Source organism: Cyprinus carpio, chromosome B5, assembly GCF_018340385.1.
Source record: "Cyprinus carpio isolate SPL01 chromosome B5, ASM1834038v1, whole genome shotgun sequence".
Lineage (NCBI taxonomy): Eukaryota > Metazoa > Chordata > Actinopteri > Cypriniformes > Cyprinidae > Cyprinus > Cyprinus carpio.
In genome coordinates, this window is record NC_056601.1 from 1704203 (window position 1) to 1728784 (window position 24582).

General features: G+C 37.6%; 1 protein-coding gene and 1 long non-coding RNA gene across 2 annotated transcripts in view; one reads left to right on the forward strand and one right to left on the reverse strand.

The window, feature by feature from the left end:
- LOC109089974 (polypeptide N-acetylgalactosaminyltransferase 9) overlaps positions 1 to 11169 on the reverse strand; it is a 90827-nt gene extending 79658 nt beyond the window's left edge. Inside the window, exons 1-2 of the mRNA XM_042723537.1 lie at positions 10600 to 11169; positions 3086 to 3170 (exon numbers count right to left, since the gene is read on the reverse strand). The gene's annotated coding sequence lies outside the window, so the exon portion shown is untranslated. The remainder of the gene's footprint in view (positions 1 to 3085; positions 3171 to 10599) is intronic.
- A 154-nt stretch (positions 11170 to 11323) lies between these two features.
- On the forward strand, positions 11324 to 23773 carry LOC122137358. The gene is made up of 3 exons (XR_006154790.1): positions 11324 to 11585; positions 11875 to 11963; positions 21855 to 23773. It is a non-coding gene; the product is annotated as an uncharacterized LOC122137358 (long non-coding RNA).
- Positions 23774 to 24582: the final 809 nt, after the last annotated feature.

Genomic DNA, 24582 nt, shown 5'->3' on the forward strand with positions numbered 1-24582 from the left:
GGAACAGATGGAGACAGAGAGAGGAAAAAAACAGACAGGAGAAGAGAATGGCAGTGTCAGCTATAGCGTATCAACCTACAATGCATGCTATTTTTGCACTATAAATACTGCATACATACAATATTTTCATATTCATAGATACATAGATGAGATAACTTACAACATTAGCAACGATGAGCAGTATTCAACAAAAAGCACGTACAATAAATATCCCGTTACACAACATTGCTTTCCATTTTAGTGTGAAAAGTGAACCAAAAAATTATAAACTGTGACCGGTCTCTTCAATTATTATCGGATTAGGATGACAAAAGTCAAACACACACACACACACACACACACACACACACACACACACACACACACAAAAATAGTATTATAAAACATAACCACTTTGTGAAAACTAAATGCCACTGTGAGCATATCATATGAAATGTTTGGCTAAGTTTGAGATATATCATACTAGTCCTTCCATTCCTGTATGTACTGTGCACCCTACATAGATTTGTTTGTAAAAAATTGCACTGTACTATTTAAAAAAACACTATGCAGTTTTCAATTATTTATGTGCAGTATACTACAGCTGAGTAAAAGTATAGGCTAGTAAAAGATAAATTTTTATAACTGAAAAAAAAGAAAAAAATTACACTTTAAATCAGCAACACAAAAATAGGAGTACATTTTACTCACCAAGACGACAGAAAATGGTACCACTTAGACTTGTTCGTATAAATTAACTTGGTGTGCTAAAATAACTAACTGAGATAAAAATGAATAAAAGGTGTATAAACATTAAAAAACTAAATGACAAAAATGCAACAAAATTACTAAAACTATAACTAAAACTACAATAAAAATAGAAACTGAAAAAAAAATATTAATAAAAACAAAAATAGTATCTTAATGAGACTAAAATAACACTGCAGTACACAGTTCACTAAAATTTGATTCTAAACATTTCCAATATGTCTGTGAGCACCATAAAATGGGCCACCAAATTAATTTTAATTTCCACAGATGTAGTGCATTAGAGCATTTGAAATAATCCTGGTTAACTGTATTTAAATCCATGCAGATTGTAAAAGATTCAATGCATGCAGAGAAGCATACTCTCTTTTAAGTACAGAGCAGCCAGGAAGGGAACTGACGAAGACACATTTTACCGTCTTATATTTTCACACTTCAAACTGCTGTTAAGATAGTACAGTATCAACAAATATAGTGCCCATGGGCAGCATCTGTATAGCTAGACTAATCAAATAAGTCATAAGTCAAGCAGGTGAAGAGGTATCCCACAATATGAATCCTAAAAAATCGTTAAAAAGACACTGTTGAGGAAAACATTGCACCCTGTTTGTGTTAAACTCAGATTTGTTCAGGCAGTCTGGTTGCGAAACGGAAACTGCAAATGCTCACACAAATTGTACGATGAGCAAACCTCGCCTGGAGGTGTTGGAGTGTAATCCTTTCAAAGCAACCAATGCAGCCTCTGTTACATGGCGTCCTCAATAAAATAATAAATAAGGAATAAAGATAAGAAAACTCAGGAGAATTCATTTAGAAACATCCTAATGCATGCACATGCTGTTAGAGAGAGTTGGCCGGGAGTTGACTTCAAAAGCCAAACTGAAACAATGGTCCCAATTATGCTTTCATAAAAAAAAAAAAAAAAAAAACAATATCCTGTAGTTCCCACAATTCTTTCATTTTTATTTCCATTTCACTTTCCTCAAAGCTACCATAGTCCTCTAACTACAAATAATGGAGTTCGACATGAAAGACAGGAGGAATGTGTTTATCTACTCCTGTCAATCACAATTCAACTTGTGGATATATAAACTTACTTGCATATGTTTTAGTAAGTATGTGAGTTGTGCTTTGGCTATACTATTTTTTTATTTATTTTTATTAACTAAAGAAAATGTAAACACGATAAGGAAAAAAAAGTTTATAAATAATTATTGTAGGCTTTCCAAAGTGATTAAGGTTAAGGCAAAACACTGTTTAGAAAATAGTTTTATGATGTACTTACTCATTTTGTTTAACAATTAATATTTGGGGGGGGGGGGGGGGGGGGGTGAAGAACAGTAGTGTAACGTTAAGCAGACCATGGTAGAAACTGAGTTTGAGTCGAGTCTCTATCTTGAACAGAAAGCCAAATATATTTATTTTACCTCATTTAAGTATTATATAAAAATCTGCACTCTTAAATTAAGTTGTATATGTCGTCTTCTTACTGTAGCTTACAACACGTATGTAATTTGTTCTCATATGCGTAACGACAAGAACTGGCTGTCTTTGCAGAATTTAATTAGTTTTCCTGCCTAATGTGAATTGCATTACAGAAGATGCTGATTGGGTTTGTTAAGACGTCTGCTAAAACAGATGGGACTGGGAAATGCTTGCATTTTCTCCAAAGCAATTGAAAGAACATGATTGCTGCTGATCGACTTTAGCTACTGTAGTAATGGTAACGTTAACAACAGTTTTCAGTTCCTGAACCAATTGGAAAGAAACTAGGTAAAATATTTAACCTTTTGAAACAGTACAGTTCATCTCTTTTTTTTTTTTTTTTTTGAACCCACAGTTTTATTCACAGGTACATGACAAAGTCCCAAATTTTCTTGAACTTGGCATTAAATGGAAACTACAAGCGTTGTTTCTATATTTGAGTAAAACGGGCAGGACTTGATTTTTCTCAATTGGGAACTTTTTGGATCACTGTGGTTTGCTAACTGCTGTAATCGAGTGACAGTTTGCTGAAGGATTTATTCCTTTCATTTAAGATTAGAAGAGCACATGACTTGAAAAACAACAATGTCCAAAAATCATTTATAATAATCAGTGCAATATTCCATAAAAAAAAAAGAAGAGAAAAAAAGAAATGAAAAGTAAATAATCAATAAAAAGCAACTGGCAAAATTTCTTCATGTGGGATTGTTGTTGCGTAAAGTTTGTATTTTGCTGAACTTTGAAACCACCATGATGAAAAAGATGGAAATATAGCTGCACCAAGCTGATCCTCAGTGACATGCTTTATTTGTGCTTTTACTCCACACAGAAGCTAAGAGCCGATGCCACTTGCCTTTCAGGGCTTTTAGCAGTATTAGCTCAAGGGGAAGCCAGTCTTTCCTTGCGCACCTAGTTGTCAGACACCAATCTCACCAGACCTGAAAAGAAGAGAGTGACTGAGTGAGTGAGTGAGAAGGAGTAAGAGTACTTAAGGGAGAGCTGAAGTAATGTGTCTTTACCCAGCAGCTTGGCTGTAATTTAGACCACCGGCCTTCTCCAAACCACAGCTGTTCCCAATTAACAAGCATATCATTAATCAGCAAACTGAGTAAGTGCTACTTATCAGTTACTTAAGATGCTTAACCAGCAAGCCACTTTATTATTTTATTTATTGGTTTGTTTCTGCTTCTGTGTCAGAGGATGCCTTTCAAATGAACTGAAGTGAAATGATGTGCCTAAATAAACATGCTGTATTCAGAATCAGAATCAGAATTCAATCTGCAGCTTAAAAACACAAGGTTTTGCTTATAAAAAATGCAAATCCCCACAGAGGATTTATAAAGTTTTGAATCATTTATTTGTATAATATCATGATTTCTTGGATATTTAACATACATATTGTTTGATGGATACAAAATGATAGTATAATATTATATATTTAGGTTTATTTCCATTTACAAGACCCTTCTGAGCCTACAGACAGACAGACAGACAGAATGATAGAATGACAGACAGACAGAGGCAATAACAAAATGACAGACAGACAGACGGAATGAAAAACAGAATGACAGACAGATAGATAGAACGATAAAATGCCAGACAGAACAACATACAGAGAGAATGACAGACAGAACAACAGCTATACAGACAGACAGAGTGATAGAATGACAGACAGACAGAAAAACAGATAGATAGATAGATAGATAGATGCAAGTCTACCCATATTATTCCATAGTAGCGGCCTAGAAAAACCTTGTATTCTGAACTTTTTAGTGTAATATATAATGACACTAATCCACTGGAGTGTCTACAAGTCTGCCAGAGTTGTACATTATCACTTCCAGCTAGCCTGCAGCTACCCATTCAACCCCAACCCCTGCCTGCTCACATTACTGTGCTTATTAAACATGCAAGAAGCATTATATCCTACACTAAAAACAAGATTTTGTTTATTGACTTAATCAGATAATCTGCTAGTAGCATATTGATTGAGGGCAACTCCAGCGGACATACCATCACACCTTCACACTCACATTCCTCTCAAGACAGCTTCATTAATGATCAGTTTTAAAATATAAAGGCCTGACTCAACTAAGGAGCATAGGGCAAAGCTTAACTGTATGCAAATTATGTTCAAGCAACTGTCCTTTCTGCTGCAGTCTGCTGGCTAGAATGGAATAATTAACATTAGTGCCTTACGATTTACATGCAAGCTGTTGCATCGCATTAAAGATCTGAATCCTTGACTGCAAAATCAAATTATGCTTTTGACATAAGTATATTGCTGTCTATATTATCTCCTGTTGTGCAATGGCAAGACTCAGGATTTAAATGCTGTGCATGCTTACTTGAAATGGTGATTGTGAATGTAGAATTAAATGTATAAGCTTTTAAGGACAGACAATGAGATATCTGGAAAAGAAAAGTAAAGAAAAAAGAAAAGGAAAGGATAGAAAATAAAATAAAAAACAGGTTTAACATCCCAATTACTGGTGAAGAACGTGAAGGACCATACTACTTATGAATCATGAACATCCACCAATCAGAGAACTGTTACTATGGAAACAGAAATTGCCGGAAAGGAGCTTAGTGATGACTTCAAACTCCCATGAAGCATTTCAAATGACGCAATCAAGTCTACTTATGCTCTCAAACTACTTACTGTGTATATTCATATATGAATATTTTGCAATTATATGTATTGCAATATAATTAATATTATAAAATGTATAATATAATTGCAAAATAGTCATATTTTGCTATACACTATCAACTATTTTGATATTTCCTTTCTTCTGCATATTAGATAGATAGATAGATAGATAGATAGATAGATATTTAGATATTTAGATAGATAGATAGATAGATAGATAGGTAGATAGGTAGATAGATAGATAGATAGATAGATAGATAGATAGATAGATAGATAGATAGATAGATATCCACTAGCCACTGGACACAAGTCCTTTAATGAGAGACAGGGAGATAATGAAGATTATGATGGTGATTATTATGGTTATTTTTTAATTAGAGGCTTAAGATGGCTCACTAACTGAGAAGGACCAGTAGCGTCTGGCTGTGAGTTTGGCAAAAAACCACAAGGAATTCTGCTGCAATTCCACTGCAAAAGTTTAAAACTGGCAGAAGCTGCACCTGCCTGCTAGTCACCAGGGAAACAGGCCAATATGTGTGTGTGTGTGTGTGTGTGTGTGTGTGTGTGTGTGTTTGGGGGGATGTGCATGCTCTCTGTCCATCTGTGGTCATCTACAGACCAGCTGTTATTGTCTTGATGGTTATGATGTGTTACATACACATCATGTTACTACATACAGCAGAACAGACACATAACACCCATGCATACAAACATGCACATATGGTCAAATCCCCTTCATCATTCCTTTAGCAGACAGTTATGTGCACACACACATGCACATGCTCACACAAATCCCAACACACATCCTCAGCCGAGAGAACAGTTGGGAGCTAGATATCAAACAGTGGGGCTGAAATGCAGGATATTAGAAAACAACAGAGCAGCCAGCCAAGAGCCACACCCATCAGATCAACTCTCATCATCACACAATCACCACACAACACAATCACTGCAGTATAGAATTGCTATACCACACAATTTAATTGCATAATTGCATTCACAACATCCCAGGAAAAAAACAACAACAACAGCATCACACAATCACAAGTCAAGTCAAGTCAAGTCATCTTTATTTATATAGCGCTTTAAACAAAAAAGATTGCGTCAAAGCAACTGAACAACATTAATTAGGAAAACAGTGTCAATAATGCAAAATGACAGTTAAAGGCAGTTCATCATTGAATTCAGTGATGTCATCATGCAGCTCAGTTCAGTTTAAATAGTATCTGTGCAATAATTTGCAATCAAGTCAACGATATCGCTGTAAATGAAGTGTCCCCAACTAAGCAAGCCAGAGGCGCACAGCGGCAAGGAACCAAAACTCCATCAGTGACAGAATGGAGGAGAAAAAAACCTTGGGAGAAACCAGGCTCAGTTGCGGGGCCAGTTCTCCTCTGACCAGACGAAACCAGCAGTTCAATTCCAGGCTGCAGCAAAGTCAGATTGTGCAGAAGAATCATCTGTTTCCTGTGGTCTTGTCCCGGTGGTCGTCTGAAACAAGGTCTTTACAGGGGATCTGTCTCTGGGGCTCTAGTCCTGGTCTCCGCTGTCTTTCAGGGTTGTAGAGGTCCTTTCTAGGTGCTAATCCACCATCTGGGCTGGATACATACTGGATCCGGGTGACTACAGTGACCCTCTGACTTGGATACAGACTGGATCTGGTGGCTACGGTGACCTCGGAGTAAGAGAGAAACAGACTAATATGAGCGTAGATGCCATTCTTCTAACGATGTAGCAAGTACATCGGGTCTTATGGGAAGTGTTCCCGGTTTCGGTTTACCTAATTAATGCAGCCTAAAAATCCTTTAACGGATTTGGATATTAGAAGTGTATTAGTATGTTATGTGTAAGCCAGGTTAAAGAGATGGGTCTTTAATCTAGATTTAAACTGCAAGAGTGTGTCTGCCTCCCGAACAATGTTAGGTAGGTTATTCCAGAGTTTGGGTGCTAAATAGGAGAAGGATTTGCCGCCCGCAGTTGACTTTGATATTCTAGGTATTATCAAATTGCCAGAGTTTTGAGAACGGAGCGGACGTGGAGGACTATAATGTAACAAGAGCTCATTCAAATACAACAACATATAATCTCATTGCAGTATTGCTCGTTCACATCACACAATCATTGCATGTTACAGGGATGAAGTTCAAGCAAGAACAATTAAAAAAAATACTAAATTCAAACAATTTCATAACAGCATCCCGAAAATAACACCACACCACTACACAATGTGCTATCAAACAATAGCATCACACAATCACAACATTATACAATCACATGCCAGGGTCATGCAAGCAACATTCAAATACCACACAACTAGTGTCACTACTATCATTTTTTAACTTTGAATAAACACAATCACATTACAATTAGTTGCAATATCACAACAAAGACACAAAATTCTAGAACACCTCCACAATCACAGCAGTGCATAGTGACAAAGTGTCATATCACATAACTGCAACAACACCACACAAATCATTGAACACTGAATAACTGCATCATACAATCACAATAATATTCAAACATCACACAAAGCATCATACAATTTTGACTTCCCAGCACCAGGGTAGGGTTGCACCAGCCATTCGTAAGGTCTTACTTAAATTAAAATGTTAAGACCACACTAGAGGCTAGAGTAACTAGAGTACTACTAGAGTACATACTAGAGTATCTGCTAGCTAATTTGTAACTAATTCTATACATTATTCGGTCCATTATTCACACCATGCAGCTGTTCGCAAGGCAGGACATAGCTAGTAGTTTGTAAGCTCTCCATAAAGTAACACAAAGTCGCATAATATGATGTTCACCCTAAATAATGCAATAGAAGCCATAAAATACATGAAGAGAACTTGTTTAAATGATGTGAATTTAAATTTATCCTCTATTGTAACTTGTTTATTATTTAACATACTTATTTAATTTGATATGCAAACACAGATTGAAGCACACAGAGGAGCGCTGTATGGGGTGTTGAAGAAGCGCGAAAAAAATAAGTTTATTGACATTGTTCTCTCTCTTAATAAGTACGTGAGTGTAAACTATATTGATGCAGTTCGCTCAGTCAGTTATTTTATTCCAACTTTTACTCCTGATCAGATGCTTCCATAAATATTTAGTTTATACGTAGAGTTATGTGTCAACTAAGTGTGCAATGGTGCAACGGAAGGAAAAATTTAGTAGTGCATATGTTGTAACTTGTAGCTTAGTGTCTATTTACGTCAGAACTAGGCTAAGTTGTAACTAGTGTACAGCTGGTGCAACTGGCCCCAGGAGACCAGAACACCAGCTTCAGACAAGTATAATATCCAAAATCACAATGTCTTAAAATCACATACGAGGCACCAACGGGTAACAACATTACATTATCACTCAATCACAGCATTAGTTGCAACAACTATCACTTATCACAATCATACTGTATAATCACAGCATCACTACATTACAGAGGAGTACTATCATGGACCCAGTTCCAGTAACATCGTAACATTTTCTATAGTGTATATACAGAAGCACAGCTTTGAGCAACCACTAATCTATTCTTTTTATTTCCAACAGATGAGGCAATGCAGGAAAGATCAAAGTAGTGTATAGCTCCTCTCTCACTTCCTCTGCCTTATCCTCCCCCACCCCGTCTTCATATGTGATTGTAATTAAAGATAGAGGCATTGCATGGCAGTCCACGAAAAAATAATTAAGTAAAGCAACAGAGGGTGTTGTGGCTTAAAAAGACAAAAGTTAAAGAAAACGTTAAGGTTATTGAGGTCACATGGAGAAAAGAAGAATGAAGACGAACTAGGAGAGGACCTACAGGTCACTAATTGAGAGCAGCTGCCCACTTTTTTTTTTTTAGCAGTCTTGCTTCCAAGTTCTTCTCAATCATGTTCTCCATGGGGATAAAAAAAAACTTCAACATAAGAGTATCTATCTATCTATCTATCTATCTATCTATCTATCTATCTATCTATCTATCTAATTGCTAAATATTCATATATGAATATACACAGTAAGTAGTTTGAGAGCATACATAGACTTGATTACGTTATTTGAAATGCTTCATGGGAGTTTGAAGTCATCACTAAGCTCTTTTCCAGCAATTTCTGTTTCCATAGTAACAGTTCTCTGATTGGTGGATCTTCATGATACGTAATTAGTAATTGGGCTTTTAAACCTGTTTTTTATTTTCTATCCTTTCCTTTTCTTTTTCTTTTCCAGATATTTCATTGTCTGTCCTTAAAACCAAAACTATTTCTCTATTGAGAAAATGAATAGAACCTTAATATTATTCATCAAATGCTAAACACAGTCTTGTTAACTGAAAACAATATCTTCTGAAATGTACTTTTTGAAGACTAGAATACAAGCTCTCACAATTTATCAACATGGGTTCAATTGAAATTGAAAGGTAATTAACAAAGTAACAAATACAATACAAATGTTTCTGGAACATGGCCTCTTCTTATTGTTCCATTGTCTCATCAGAGGGCCACAGACCATTGCTCTGCATAGGAAAATATTGTTCGCATAAACCACGAGCTGAAAAAAAAAATATTGACGTAAAGCTGTTTTCAAGAACGTTCCTGGTTCTGTGTTAAATCTGTGTTAAATCTGCAATCAGGCACGGATCATCTATTTATTCTCTAGGATCTTTCATAAACATCAGGGTTGCATTAATCCTGCATTGCTTTTATGGCTTTTTAAAAGCTTATGGCATTTAACTTGCACAACTTTATGTAAGAAGTTTATGATTAGAATTTCAAAAACAAACTCTGACTGCTGGTGAATGCTAGTTCCTAATGCAATAGCAAACACACAGAAGTTTCTAAATCCTAAAAAAAGAAACAGCAAAGTGAATGCAATGAGTATTTTGGAATATAAATAGTTCCATTATATGTAAATGGCAAACAAAGCATTTGCAGTAATACTGCTGAAAAATACCGCTGCCTGTGATGAATGTGCACTTTAAAAGCATGAATCTAACATATTCTTTGATGTTTTTGCATGCAATTTGCATGATACATATTTCTAAACAATGAATGGTGGTATTTGAAATCCAATAAGGTAATGCCACTTCCATTCTTCTCATCTAGGCATCTCGTGTATTGCTATTCAAATATGAGATTTCTAGAAAATTAACCATTTGAAGGTGCTACAGAAAGATTTACTTTGTACATTTAAAAATGATCCTAAAACACGAGGCTCTTTTTGCCAAGTCCCTCACTAGGGAATTCACCAAGTCACTAAGGTGCTGCACTCTTTTGCTACCATGCTGACCTCCTTTTCAGCAGTTTACCTTCTTTTTTGGATTCACAATCTCCCTCTGTTTTTAAGCCACAGGGGTGCCCGATCCTGTTCCTGCAGATCTACTGCAAAGTTCAGCTCTAACCCTAATCAAACACACTTAAACCAGCTGATTTAAAGGCTGTGTCCAAAAGCTGACAAATGCCGCCTCCATGGGCAGCACAGAGAGGGAGGAAGGCTGCAAGGCATGTCTGAATCTAATGATTGTGTCACATCCTTTCAACTAAGATGCCTTCATCTGATCAATTTTAAAAGCAACACTACCTGATAGAGCAGCGAAGCAAGTCAGCTGCCGAAGCTTTCAGATGCAGTTAAATTTCCATGACTCTATTGTCAGGGAAGCCATGTTGTGTGAATGGAAGTGTACTGGACAAACATATGCATCTTACAGGTTTTATATGTGTAAGACTTACAAGGATGCAGATATGGGCCTTGTTCATCTGAAGGTTTAAATCCAGTCCCAGAGCTGCTCCAGACAGTTTTGTGGTCTGCGTGTGACTCAAATGCTTTGCTCTTTACGGAGGTATAAAAGCTGCCGTTCTTTAATTAGATCTTGATGGATGAAACCGCACCTCAGTTAAACTTTTGTCATGTCAAATGCTATAAGACTTCACAGTTTTGAACATCGCCATCTTTGATTTTGCTTTAGTCACTGTTGCTAGTTACAAGTGAAAATTGCAAACAGAAGACAGGGTTGACTTCAGTTGCATGTTCAAACAGACAGTATGCAAGCCTCTATTGAAAGATGTGGTATGAACAGGAGGTTTCAAGACTGTGTGAATGTAGCCTTGATATAGATCCTTAAACAATTAGACTCATGTTGACTGGATTGCACTACTGGATCCCACAAGCAGACTTATCTGTCCCATCCACCAACTCTTCCTGTTTTCCATCAATTTATATATATATGCACTTAATAAATCCTAAATATTAAATACATGCTATTTAGTGCATCCCCGGGAAACAAACCTATAGCCTTGGCCTTGCTGATGCCATGCTCTACAAGAACCCCAGCCTTCTTTAATAAAGCAATTGGATCTTAACGCCTCCAGCTGTGCTTAGCTGACTCGCTGCCCATGCTGGTTAATTAACTCTTCATGAGTTTAAGGTTAATGACTTACCGGCCAAGCAGAAGACGGCATGCCAATCTCAGGCTGAACTTAGCTTGAGGTTTCTTTCTGCAACAAGGTTTTTCACTCATTCCTTATGACATCAAACTGGAAATTATTTTTGAAAATCACAATCTCCAATCAGATTGCAACACTGCAATACAACACCGCTAAATATAATGTAGAAACTTTCATTTTCTGTAAAGCTGCTTTGCAACGATTTGCATCTCGAAAAAGCTCTATACAAATAAACGTGAAGCGTGGACATCCTGCAGTTTAAAAGGCACTGGGTAAGCATTTGGTTTGAGGCAAACTAGATATTCACAAACAGAACTGCATATTCTACTTCTTAATAATAATAATCAGCACTGATTACTGTTGGACGGATGTATTTTTGTTCACAAAACTACACACATTGCTAGACTACAAAAACAGCAGTAGTCTATTCACTCTCTGTCTCTCTCACTTTTTCTTTTTCTCCAGCTGATTGGGTAAAGCTTGTTATCTGCAGCTGTCATTGTGAATCTCCCTCAGTGACTTGGCAGCGTGAATATTAACTGTCTGAATCTCATCTTGTAGATTCTTCACACAGAGAGGTGTGCAGTACACAGCGTCTCTTAGCCAGATTAACTCCCTGTCATCAATCCTGTCCTGTCACGGTAGGCCAGGTGAGGTCTGACTCTGATCTGATCATTCAGAGCATATGATGAGGTGTGATGAATAGTACTAGTTTCAAACTGAGAATTGATCCCACATTGTGTGCTTTTATACTGTTACTGTATGCCACAGACCTGTTTGCTGAATCCAGTTGTAAGATTAAATGCGGGGAAAATGAGACTGGGGTTAGTTTTCACATTTTGTACTACAGTAAATATATGTCAGGGTATTATTAATCTATACACCAAATGAGCATATCAGAATGATTTCTGAAAGATCATGTGACACTGAAGACTAGAGTAAAGGCTGCTGAACATTCAGCTTTGAATCAGGGGAATAAATTACATTTTGAAAAATATTAAATATTTATTTTAAAATATTACTATTTAACCATATTACTGTTTTTACTGTATATTTGATCAAATAAATGCAGACCTTCATTAATTTTATAACATGACAAAAATATAGTTACAAGATAAAAAAAGACCTAAATTAATTTAGTCTCATTGGACTTTTGACTTGAAACCGTATAGTTACTGAGACAAAGACCCTGCAGCCACTACCCAGTGTGACAACTAGCCCCGGTCTCCCTGAAGCACAAAATACTACCTTTCCCAGCAGGTATTTCATATGCGGCAGGACTGGGTCCAAAGCAATTCACAGTCAAGGAGCATTTCACAGTTCTTCCCATCCTGGGTTGCACCACCCATCTCTGATCTAATAAATCACTGTGTCATGGGGACTGATAGGGCAGTCGAGCGGGACGAAACAGGAACTTGTTTGAAAGGGTATATCTACAAAGAAAAAGAGAGAACATTCGTATTTTACATTTCGGTGCAGGATTGTCTATGGTGGTGAGCCAGATGATCACTACTTTATGACTATAACAAGTACGGATGTAACGTTCACTCAACTCACGATTTGATTCACAATTTTGATTTTACGATTCAGTTTTCTCACGATTTTTATTTAGCAAAATGAGATTGAAGACATTGTACAGTAAATGAAAAGGTGCCGTTTTATCAGGCTAGTGCTGCACATTGAAATTTTAAAACAAACCCCAAGTTACAAGTTACACAAATAAAAGAAATCTCTTAATATGAGCTAACTAAGGCTTTGTCTGTGCTCTTTCCATTTAAAATTAGAGGCAACCACTGGATTTTAATCATGATCTAAAGAAAGATGTAGCATACATGCAACATGAGTAGTATTTAATCTAAATTAGACTGTGTAATTTCAAAATTTGAAGCAAAAACAGAATGGTCTGACTTTAGTTTTGTGAAACTATACTACGTAAAACATATCTGAGCGAAAGAGATGAATGGGACGCAGATTAACTCTCTGCCAGCAGGTGGCGCTTATGAGCAAAGATACAGTGTTTCCTGGGTTACCACCGTAAACAGAGCAGAGCTGCTTATGAACACTACTTTAATATGCATTGTTCAGAGGCCAGATGAAAAGAAAATACCACGTAAAATGTTCTAAAGATAATAAATTCCCCTCAGAGATACATTCATATAAACTCCTACTTAACCCATTTGAATCGTCACATATTTGAATCGATTTTCGACCGGATCCTGGTTAATCATTACATCCCTGATTAACAAGCATCTTAGTAGGTTTCTCAATTCCAGACAGGGAATGCACCCACTTGAGTGTTTTTGTTTGAGAACAAGTTGTGCAGATGTCCAATGATGCACAAGTACAAGGTCTCTGTAATTAGTAAAAAATATGTACAGAATCAATAACCAAGCCACTCCAATATCTGCATTCTCTGTCTCTCTACACACACAGACACACACACACAGGGGACATTCCATAGGCATAATGGTTTTTATACTGTACAAACTGTATTTTCAATCCCCTAAACCCACCAACACCCATAAATAAATAAAAATGAATACCCCCAAACTAACGAACAGCCATGTATACTAACACGTATATAGCAGAAAATTATGACAACATATTATACATACAAACTGTGCATGACACACATACTGTATACATTTTTTATATATAAAATTTTGAGTTATTACACACAAAATCCAGAGAACTAATAGGTTCTAGCACCTGTGCATCTTTCAACCAAACATCCTCTACATGCACAACAGATCAGATCAGTCTTCTCTGACAAAAAATGAAACTAAAATCGGGGTGCAGAGACCTATTCTAATGGAACCCATGCCACTGATAGTTAGAGGAAACATCTTTTAATGAGAGGCATCGTCTCCTGCTGGGTCTTCAATTGACTGTGAGGGTCTTATTCTGGTCTCATACTTGGTGAAAATATGTTAATTTTCTTGCAAATAGAAGTTCACAGTGGAGTTGCTGTGACAAGTCACCATGTCCTCAACTATTCCAATTTGCTGTTATCACATGAATTCATTCAAGGGCTAAGTGCTTATGGCCCAGATTGTTTGTTTAACCCCTGCAGTGCAGGGTTTTTTTTTTGTTTTTTTCTCAATTTTCTTTGTTCAAAAACACCTTTCTCAATCTAGAGCGGTTGCATCAAGCTGGCGCACGAGATTGCTTTGCAACTTAAAAGCACAATCTGTGTGTAACGGCACAGTCCTCCTCTAATTAGCATGCAATTTAGGCCACTTAAGTTAAAATCGAAGAAATTTAGACCATGATTTCTGTGTAATTGTAGATGCCCAATGAATAAATGTATAGACTCTAAATCAGGCTGCATGCCTGGAAAGTGGATCAATATAGCACAAAAGACATGTGCATGTGTGTGCATATCAGAAAGAGAGGGGGTGGGGAAGTGAAGACAGAGCGGGGAAAGGCAGGCTTTTGATTGGTAGGGTCCAATGGAAGTTGGAAGCAGTTGGCCTTGGAGTTTCTGAAAATCCCAGATTATCCATACAGCATAAATTCATGCCACTCACCATGAGAAGACTCATGTATGAGTTATCACAGCTGCTCATTTGAAGGAAGAACACTTGAGGATGTTAACTGCATTGTTTTAAAATGCTGAAGGCAAGAAACATGCAACATGCTGTATGTTTCCCGTAGGGGGAATAAAACTCATCAATATAAGATTATACTAGATCATTTTTTAACTAATTTTCCTGGAGATGTTGCTCCAATATCAATGATTCAGGAAATCATTTAAATAAACGTTTTCATGTTATAAACAAAAAGTAATCATGTACGAGTGGTCTGTTAGATTACTTGGCTTACTGTAAATCTGTATTTAAATGTATGCACCCCCAAACAAAAATGCAAAAATAATAACTGTTATAATAACACTCCCACAGTCTGCCATTGGTCAAACATACAGACAGTCTCTCTGCAAATTCACAATGTTGCTGTGCTGCTTAATGGCTTATCCTTCAAATTTGTCTGTGCATATTACGCTTGGAAAGAAGAAAAATTATACAAATCAGTAGGGCTTAGTGTGATTATCAAATCGCAAAGACTGCGATTTCATTAAAATGAATATATGTGAAGGGCTGTGAAGCGCTGCACTGGGGTCATTTACAAGTATGCAGGTCATAATCCAGTGCTTGTAATGACAAATGTATATTTCTTTTGCGATTGTAATATTGTAACATCTGTTAAATATTTTATTTAACCTGAACACATATAATAATAATAATAATAATAATAATAATAATAACAACTTTAAAATAATACTGATTTATAATCACAAATTCTTGACCAAGATCCTCAGCACTAAAATAAATAAATACAATAAATAAATACAATAAAATCTTTTAAAAATGAATTTCAGCTTCAAATCAGCTTTAAATATCTAGGAAAAATAAATAAATAAAAAACAGGAAAAATCTGTCGTTTATGCAACCTCATGTCGTTCCATACCTTTTTCTGTGGAATTCAAAATAAGTTATTTTGGTCAATGTAACTGTTTTTGCCCATTCAATAAAATCATTGGGGTCCAAAACAACATTGGACCCATATGATTTTCACTGGACAAAAACACACTAAAGATGACAATGTTTATTTTTGGGTGAACTATACCTTTAAGAATTTAATTAAGAATCTGTCATGCCTCCAATTAATCAAACCTCTGATAAATGACGAGACATTCCTCACCTTAGTGCTATGAAGTCCTAACAATTTACACTTTAGCCTGTTATAGAGGTATTATGGTTCTTTTACAGAAGCTGACGCTAATGTTTTTAGCATCCTTAGCCTAGGGCTTTCTCTGAGCTTTCACAATTTCCCCTCAGTTTATAGCTCCATTACTGCAGGCAGTAACTGTAGCATTGCGGTGTTAATTCACTGGCAGTAAATTCAGCGATGGCAGTAAATGGTTCAGCGCCTCTGGACAGCACCAGGTACTGTATGTGTGTGGACACAAGCAGATTAGAATCCAGCTGAAATACTACTAGCACATTCATACCACTAAGAGTCATAACAATGGATGTAATATAAGAGGTTGCCCAGGGTGTAATTTCAAACTTGTTTCCCATAATTCCACATTGGTTATCATTTTACAGCTTGTTTGAACTTTGGAGGCTTATTATTTGGCATGACATTTACGGAAGTACGGCATGGAATTATTGTGCCACAGAGACTAGAAATGGAGATTTCATATTAATATGAATTCAAAATAAGAGACTTTCCACAAAACATTTCCAGAAACGTACTCCGGTACACCAACGGAGGCACAAAACTTCACTATGCTGCACATTGCTAATGTTTTGTCCCGCTTAACATACCTAAAAAAAAAAAAAAAAAAAAAAAGATAAAACAGAAATAGTAGACCGTTTTAGATTACAGGGTTACATGCATCAGTTGTTGATTGGACTTGGGGATGTGGTCCGCACTCAAAAATTAAGGCAGATAAAACATGCTTGCAGTTGCTGGGACTAAATGATGTACACTTTTTACAGACCGATCTTTACACGGTTAAGAAATGTAGCAACTTTTTATTTTTTTTAAATGTAAGGTACATTAAGAACACTATAATTGGTGTTAAATAATGTTTCTTTTAAATTAAAATTTTAAATTTTAAACTAGTTTCCGCTGCTGAGTTAGTGTTTCTAATACAACGGCTATGAGAATGATGCTGTCATTAAATTTGACATGTTTCTCTTTAATGACGAATGTAACCAGTCTCTCGATATTCTATTGGAATTTTTCTTTTGCTGTTGAAGCGAATGCAGTGAAAAAATTATATTGGTTTTAGTTTGTGTTTACCATTATATGCTGTAAAAAATATTTTGCAAAGTGTTGTAAAGAGAAACAAAAAGGATTATTGGTGTACATTTTACAAGAAAATACATTTTTTTTTTTTTTTTTACTTAAAATAACTAAACAAAATTTTGTTTACATTAGAAATGCGCTGTGACCTGACAATACTGATTTTTGCAGATTCCGATTTTCTTTCTGAAAAAATAAAATATTTACATAAAAATGATTAAACATTACAATTCCTCAAATCTTGACAAAGTTACTGATTTTCTCTCACTTTAACATCTCTCAAAATCTCTCAAAAGTGAATTTTTTTCACTTACCTCATTAAATGTGTCATCTTTCACATCAAATTCTTACATTGTTTCAGTTAATTCAGTTAGAATAATAATTAACTGTAGAGCTGTTACCATTCAAATGAAATAAGTATCAACAAACATCTTTTCACTGCAGAAAACACAGAAGCTGCATCTGAATGGCATTAGATATATTTACATGAAGCTGATGAAGCTGAGGTGCCATAAATTCATTTACACTGCACAATTTTGAATGCATAAAGAATTTTTTAAGATTAATATTTTACATATTTTTAAACATACAAATAAGAAATGTCGTGGAAAATGCAATAATGAATGAGTGAGTAATTTAGTCCTTCATTCATGAGATTCTTTCAAACAGCTGATTCATTCAGAAACAAGACAAGTGACTACTGTCTTCATGAATGGGTAACTGAATCATTGACTCACTTGATTCGTTCAAAAACGTGGATTCATTCAGTAACGAAACTCGGAGAGACAAACCGGTTCTGCTGTGGCTTGAGCAAAAACAGTCAATATTTTGTCTAAAATGTAAGTCACATTGAACATATTCAAAATATAAAATCACATTGTGTTGAAACATTTTGGTCATGCAATGTTGCATACCTAAATTATATATTATAATTTTTTATTTTTATTTTTACTATTGCAGTATACATCTTTAACTTTCCATGTATGCTGTTGGCCTCATTTGTTTTGATTTCTGCAGGAGTCTCTCATACACTCACTCAGGCTGTGTGAGCCTCATCTTGCATGACATAAATACATTATCAGTTGACGTAAGGCTGGCCACACACTTAAGGATTTTAAGCCCGATTTTAAGGCAAGGCAAGGCAAGTTTATTTATATAGCACATTTCGTACACAATGGTAATTCAAAGTGCTTTACATAAAAGAAAGTAAAATAATCATGAAGAAAAATAATTAAAAAACAAAGAAAAAACAAGCAATTTTAAACTTTTGAAAATGGTTTAAAAATTGACTTATTTAAAATGAATTTAAAACAGTTAAAATACAAAATGATTTTGTATTTTAACTGTTGTATTTTAACTGTTTAACAGTGAATACGTAAGATACAGTGCAATCAGTTCGGACATCGCACAGTGCTCATTCAATAAATTCACAGCTAAACAGATGAGTTTTCAGTCTAGATTTAAATGTGACTAATGTTTTAGCACATCTGATCTCTTCTGGAAGCTGATTCCAACTGTGGGCGGCATAGTAACTAAAGGCGGACTCCCCTTGTTTTGTGTGAACCCTTGGTATTTCTAACTGACTCCATCCTAATGATCTGAGTGCTCTGTTAGATTTATATTCAGTGAGCATATCTGCAATATATTTTGGTCCTAGATCATTGAGTGATTTATAAACGAGTAAAAGTGCTTTAAAATCAATCCTAAATGTAATTGGAAGCCAGTGTAAGGACCTGAGAACTGGTGTGATATGCTCAGATTTTCTGGTTCTAGTCAGAATCCTGGTAGCAGCGTTCTGGATGAGCTGCAGCTGTCTAATGGTCTTCTGGGAAGGCCGGTGAGGAGACCATTACAATAGTCCACCCTGCTGGTGATAAAGGCATGAACAAGTTTCTCCAAGTCTTGACTGCAAACAAAACATCTAATTCAATGTTTTTAGGATGATAGTATGCTTATTTAGTTACTGCTATGACATGACTACTGAAACTAAGGTCTGTCTCCAGAATCACACCAAGATTCTTGACTTGATTTTTAGTTGTTTGACCCCTATAGTCAAGGTATGCATTCACCTTGAGAACTTCATCTTTGTTTCCAAATGCAATGACTTCAGTTTTTTCCTTGTTTTTCCTTGTTTAACTGAAGAATGTTCTGGCACATCCAACTATTAATTTCATCAATACATTTGCAGAGGGAGTCAATGGGGCTGTAGTCATTTGGCGATAAGGCTAGGTAAATCTGTGTAGCATAGCTGTGATAGGCAATTTGGTTCTTTCTCATTATTTGACTTAGTGGGAGCATATACAGGCTAAATAAGAGCAGTGCAAGAATTGAGCCTTGTGGGACTCCTCATGTCATGGACGTCCACTTAGACTTATGCTCTCCTAGACTCACATAATAGGCTCTCCCTTCTAAGTATGACCTGAACCATTTGAGTACCATCCCCGAAAGCCGACCCAGTTTAAGCCCAATTTGCACCCCGAACGATCGGGGGGTGTGGCCTGTACGCGGCTTGTCGCTAGCATTTTTTTGTCCAAAAATCCTCTGTTGTGTGGTATCATTACGATTATTTAACTGTTCCTGATCGAGACAGAGTGTCCCCAAACTCAAGTCGTAAATATCAGACATGTTTTGATATTAAAACAATTTTTTTTTCTTTTTTTTCATTAGTCTTTTGGAGCATTGTCTTTGGTGCCTGTTTTTGTACTGTTTATAAGTTCGTAATAATAATAATAAAACAAAACGTGTTTGATATTTACGACTCTTGCTCAGGCTGCCTCAGACAATGAGAGCAAGCAAGCATCACCTACCAGATGTTGCGTGCATCTATTGCTGAAACTTGACAGCCACAAACATGCCACAAAAGCAGAGTACATCACCTATATTCTTTGTTACACTTGAGTTCTTCTAGTTTTTCACTGTGAAACAGAATGCATGCCAGGTGAGCCAACTGACAATGTCGATTCTTCTCCATTTGTTTTTATTCTCTAGTAAAAATTGACTATAGAAACTAGTTCACTTATGCGCCCTTGCAGCAAGGCCGAGAATTCAATGCATGCTTCTGTTTAATTCTGAACTGCAACTCCAACTCTCCTAGCCATCTTTGTTCCACATGTACATTGCCTTATTATTCCTTTCTGGTTTCATCATTTTCATCTCTTAACTACTCTGTTGTGTTCTCATGCCCATTTTCTTTATCGGCTTTCTGTTAAGCCCAAGACACACTGCACGATTTTCGGCTGTCCCAGACAAAAGATTGGCATTGTGAAACAATCGTGGCGATTTCTGTGATCGGGGCTCCTAATTGGTGGTCCTATGTCATACACTGAGAGAGGTTCAAAGATGGCTGTTGACACAGTCTTGTGACCAAAGATAGCCTACGATAATTTTCTGGCAGTGTCAGAAATTCAGCATGTTCATCACACAGTGTGTTTGCAGTTACGACCCACCTTTACTCACCAACCAGTAAAAATGCGACATGAAATCAACGCCACATGGTGCTAAAACATAAAACTGCTTACCTCAAGATATTATTTCTTCCACTTTAGCTACATCGTAGCCTACAAGTCAATAGGTGTCATCATCATACAGCAGTGATCTTATAGGATTACTAAAATTGGGCAGTGTGTAGAAGACTTTACTCTCTAGAGGATGGGAGGAGAGTATTTGTCAGTGTCAGATATGCTCCACTGAGTTCTGGAGTGGACAGACCTTAAACTGAACTCAAACTTAGAAACCAGAACATATTCTCACACGCCTGACCCTCCCTCATGCACCAAACACACACACACACACACACACACTGAAGGAAAGAAAATGGAGAATATCAGCAGAAGGGAATCACAGTGAGTAGGCCAGAAAGAAAATCCAATGTTGAGTCGCTGTACAAACATTCACTCACTTGTGGGTCAAATTTTTCTGTACATATGAGCTGAGAGCACTCAGTGTGTGAGGATTAGTTCTTTACTTCATCTTATTACTTTACCCCTCAACCCACCTCAGCCCACCTTCGCTCAGCATTACCACCTGAAAATGAAATTACATTTCATTTAACACACTTGTGCGGAGTGATTTAACTGTCACTAGGAGAAAACATTGACAAAGACAGGTTAATCTCTCACAAAACATGATTTTCTTGGGAGACCTCCCACAAAACTGTAAAGCTGGTGCTACTATGATGAATTCAATTTAGTTTACATGTTCTAACTTCCATTTGATGTGTATCTTTGGTAAAGTGTTTTCCTCCTATGTGATTTTCTAACATTTCTTATTTCTTTGCGACACAACTTTTTCAGTATATGCCTGATGTAGTTACTCAATCTTTAAAAAAAAATTACTGTACAAATTAAAGCTCTATTGACAGCACACGTGGCATTATTTAACAAGAATGCATTCAACTGATCACAAGTTGCAAATACTTTCACATTGTTAAAAAATATATTTCAAATAAATGCTCTTCTGTTTTTTTTTTCTTTGTAAATTTTTTCAAAATATCTGTTTTTGTGTTCAACAGAAAAACAATTATAAAGCCATTGTCACAGATATGAACTCTGTTGTGTGTTTCGTTTAATTTCTGTCTTCTTTTCTGTTTTTGGTTCCTGTTTGCCCATATTTGGTTCTGTTCCTGCATGTTAGTGCATTAGTTCATTAGTTCCCCGTGTTTAATTTTTTCTTTTCTTTTTTATTTAATGGATTCCCCCGCTGTCCTCCTCCTCCTCCTGCTGGAGCAGGGGGAGCTCACCCTCGAGGACCACACACGAATGTTCATGGAACTCTATAACTTCATGCACTACCCAGACAACTGCCTGTGTACCAAGCCTCAACACCGCAACACAGGCCAAGTTGTCTGGGTATTATCCTCGGGGCAGTTTCGCCACTTTTGTGGAGTGAGTGCTGGAGAGTAATGGACTACATTTCTCTGCTTGCCTTGTTGAGAAGGATATCTCCAGCCCCACTCCTGACCTAGAGCCCAGCCCACCATCACCCCACTGTGCGGAGCAAATGCCTGAGCCCACCACTGATGGAGAGCCATAGCCCGCTGCGACCAATAAGTCATCGCCTGAGAGAGTGACAGAGCTGAGGAACGCCCCAGAGCTAAAACCTGAGACGTCAGATCAGGTGTGAGAGCCAGCAACTGTGCACGCATTGGTGGATGATGCAAGGGAGCACGTGGGCTTGGAGAAAAGACATGCCCACTGCACCACCGCTGAGGGTGAGCTGCTGCTGGACTCCATGCAATTAATTGACTCTGATTTGGATTTATATGCAGACATGCCCATACTTTTCCCACCAATCTTATGAACTCTCAGTCTGTCCTGAACTATCTGTCTGCCCTGAACTGTCTGCCTGTCCTTAAATGACCAAAGAGGTTGTTCACTTATCGCTGGTGCTCCTGGTGCTGGGAGTGGCCTTGTGGTGTGTGTGGGCAGCACACACTGTTCCTAAGCCCCCTGATCATCCCCTCCTATGTATCAGTCTTCACCATCACCACCTCTGTCTCCTGGCAGCCCCTCTGCTCACCCTCAGCCCACCATCTGTGCGGTGTGATCACCGCAGGTCTGCCAGTCTCCATCGGTATCATGGCTGGAGGATCGCTTGTCTCAGCCTCTGGCCTCTGAGTTCCGGACTCCACCTTGACCTGTTAACCCAGCGGCTCCATAATGGCTCCTAGCTCACTCCTCTCAACCTTGGCCTGTTAGTCCACCAGCTCCGTCGGGCTTCCTCATCCCTCTGGCTCCACCTTGGTCAGTAGTCAACCATCCACCACTTTGGAACTCCACTCCTCCGGCTCTGTCAGACTCCTCCTTCCCTCTGGCTCCACCTTGATCCTCTCTCGCTCTGGCTCAACCGTGGCCTTCCTGATCCCTGCCTCTGCCTCGGTCACCTGAGCCATCTGCTCCAACTTTGCCCTCCGGATCCTCCCCGTTGCCCTGGCTCATCGGTTCTCCGCCTCGGGCTTTACCACCACCTGCTCCGCCGCCATCGCTCGGCCCCACTGGAGCCCCCCTTCCTCCACCATGGCTCCTCCCTCCATCGGCTCCACCATGGTTCACCTTCATGGCTGTGGCCTGGGTCCCGCCTGGCTCCTCCTGCTTCAGCTCCCTCTTGTCTCCATCCTGTCTCCTTCCTCTGTCTACTCCTCCATGGTCGATCCTGTCTCCTCCCTGGCTCCTCCCTCTGTCAGAGCCACCCTGGTCATCTGTGTGCCTCCTTGCCTGCCGTTCTCCAGCCCTTTGCCCTCCTCCTGAATCCCCACCCTACCCCCACCTTCTACGGCATGAGGCCGATCCTTCTGGGAGAGGGGTGTGATGTCACAGATATTAACTCTGTGTGAACTCATTTAGTTTCTGTCTTCTGTTCTGGTTTAGGTTCCTGTTTGCCCATATTTGGTTCTGTTCCTGTTGTCATTAGTGCATTAGTTCATTAGTCAATTATCAGTTAACCCTATGCACCTGTATGTCCCTTTTTTACTGCCTTAAGATCTCTTCTTGGTTGTTTTAGTTGCCGGTTATTATTGTTGTGAAAGCTTGTGTTCCCTTCTGTCTTGGATGAACCTTTATCATCTGGAGATCTTATTAAAAGTCTATATTGTTATCTTCTTGTTCGTGCTCTTGACGTAAGCGTGACAGCCATACAGGTTGAGAACAACACAGAGGTGAGTAAATGACAGAAAAACAAATTACACATTTTTTAAAAATTGTAATAAAATATTGTTTTTACTATACAGTATTTTGAAGAAATAAGAGTGGCCTCATTGAGCTTAAGATGATACCACTATATTCTAAAAACAGTTTGTGTTTTTACGTTAATCCTAGTGCAATGCCTTGGTCCACAGACTTCTGTTTACCGTAAACAAGACCTTTTACTTGTTTTTACAAACAGAAGGGATGAAATTACATCCTTTGGTAACCAGCAGCATGTCACTGATGCGATTCAATAGAGGTGGACTTGTATTGAATCTGGACCATTCCTTTTGCATCATGAATGCATACAGATTAATTTAATCAAACAGACATTTTACTGACATTTTTAAGCTAAGACCTGATGTCACATATGCCATGATGTTTGACAACATTATACGGGGACATGTGATGTGAGCTGGCAAGACATGGTGCATGTGTGACAACCCTGGATCCATCCACATGCCAGACACACTGAGAGTGCTATCAGGAATCATCACGCTTCTCCACGGGATACTCATGTTATCTTGACATGACCAAATCTAAGGTGGCAGATTTGTTGTGATGAGACTACTTATGTCAGAGACATATGTGTACAGGCAACTCTTAACTTACAGTGTGTAACTTTATGAGGAACTCCCCCAGAATTTATTAAAAGGGATTCAAAATAGGGCCTGAAACACAAAATAAAGTAATTATCTTCCCTTTTAATCAAAAGTTCAGTGAAATCTTTATCAGAATATTTTGATTGTGGATCTCAGGAGGTCAAACAAAATTT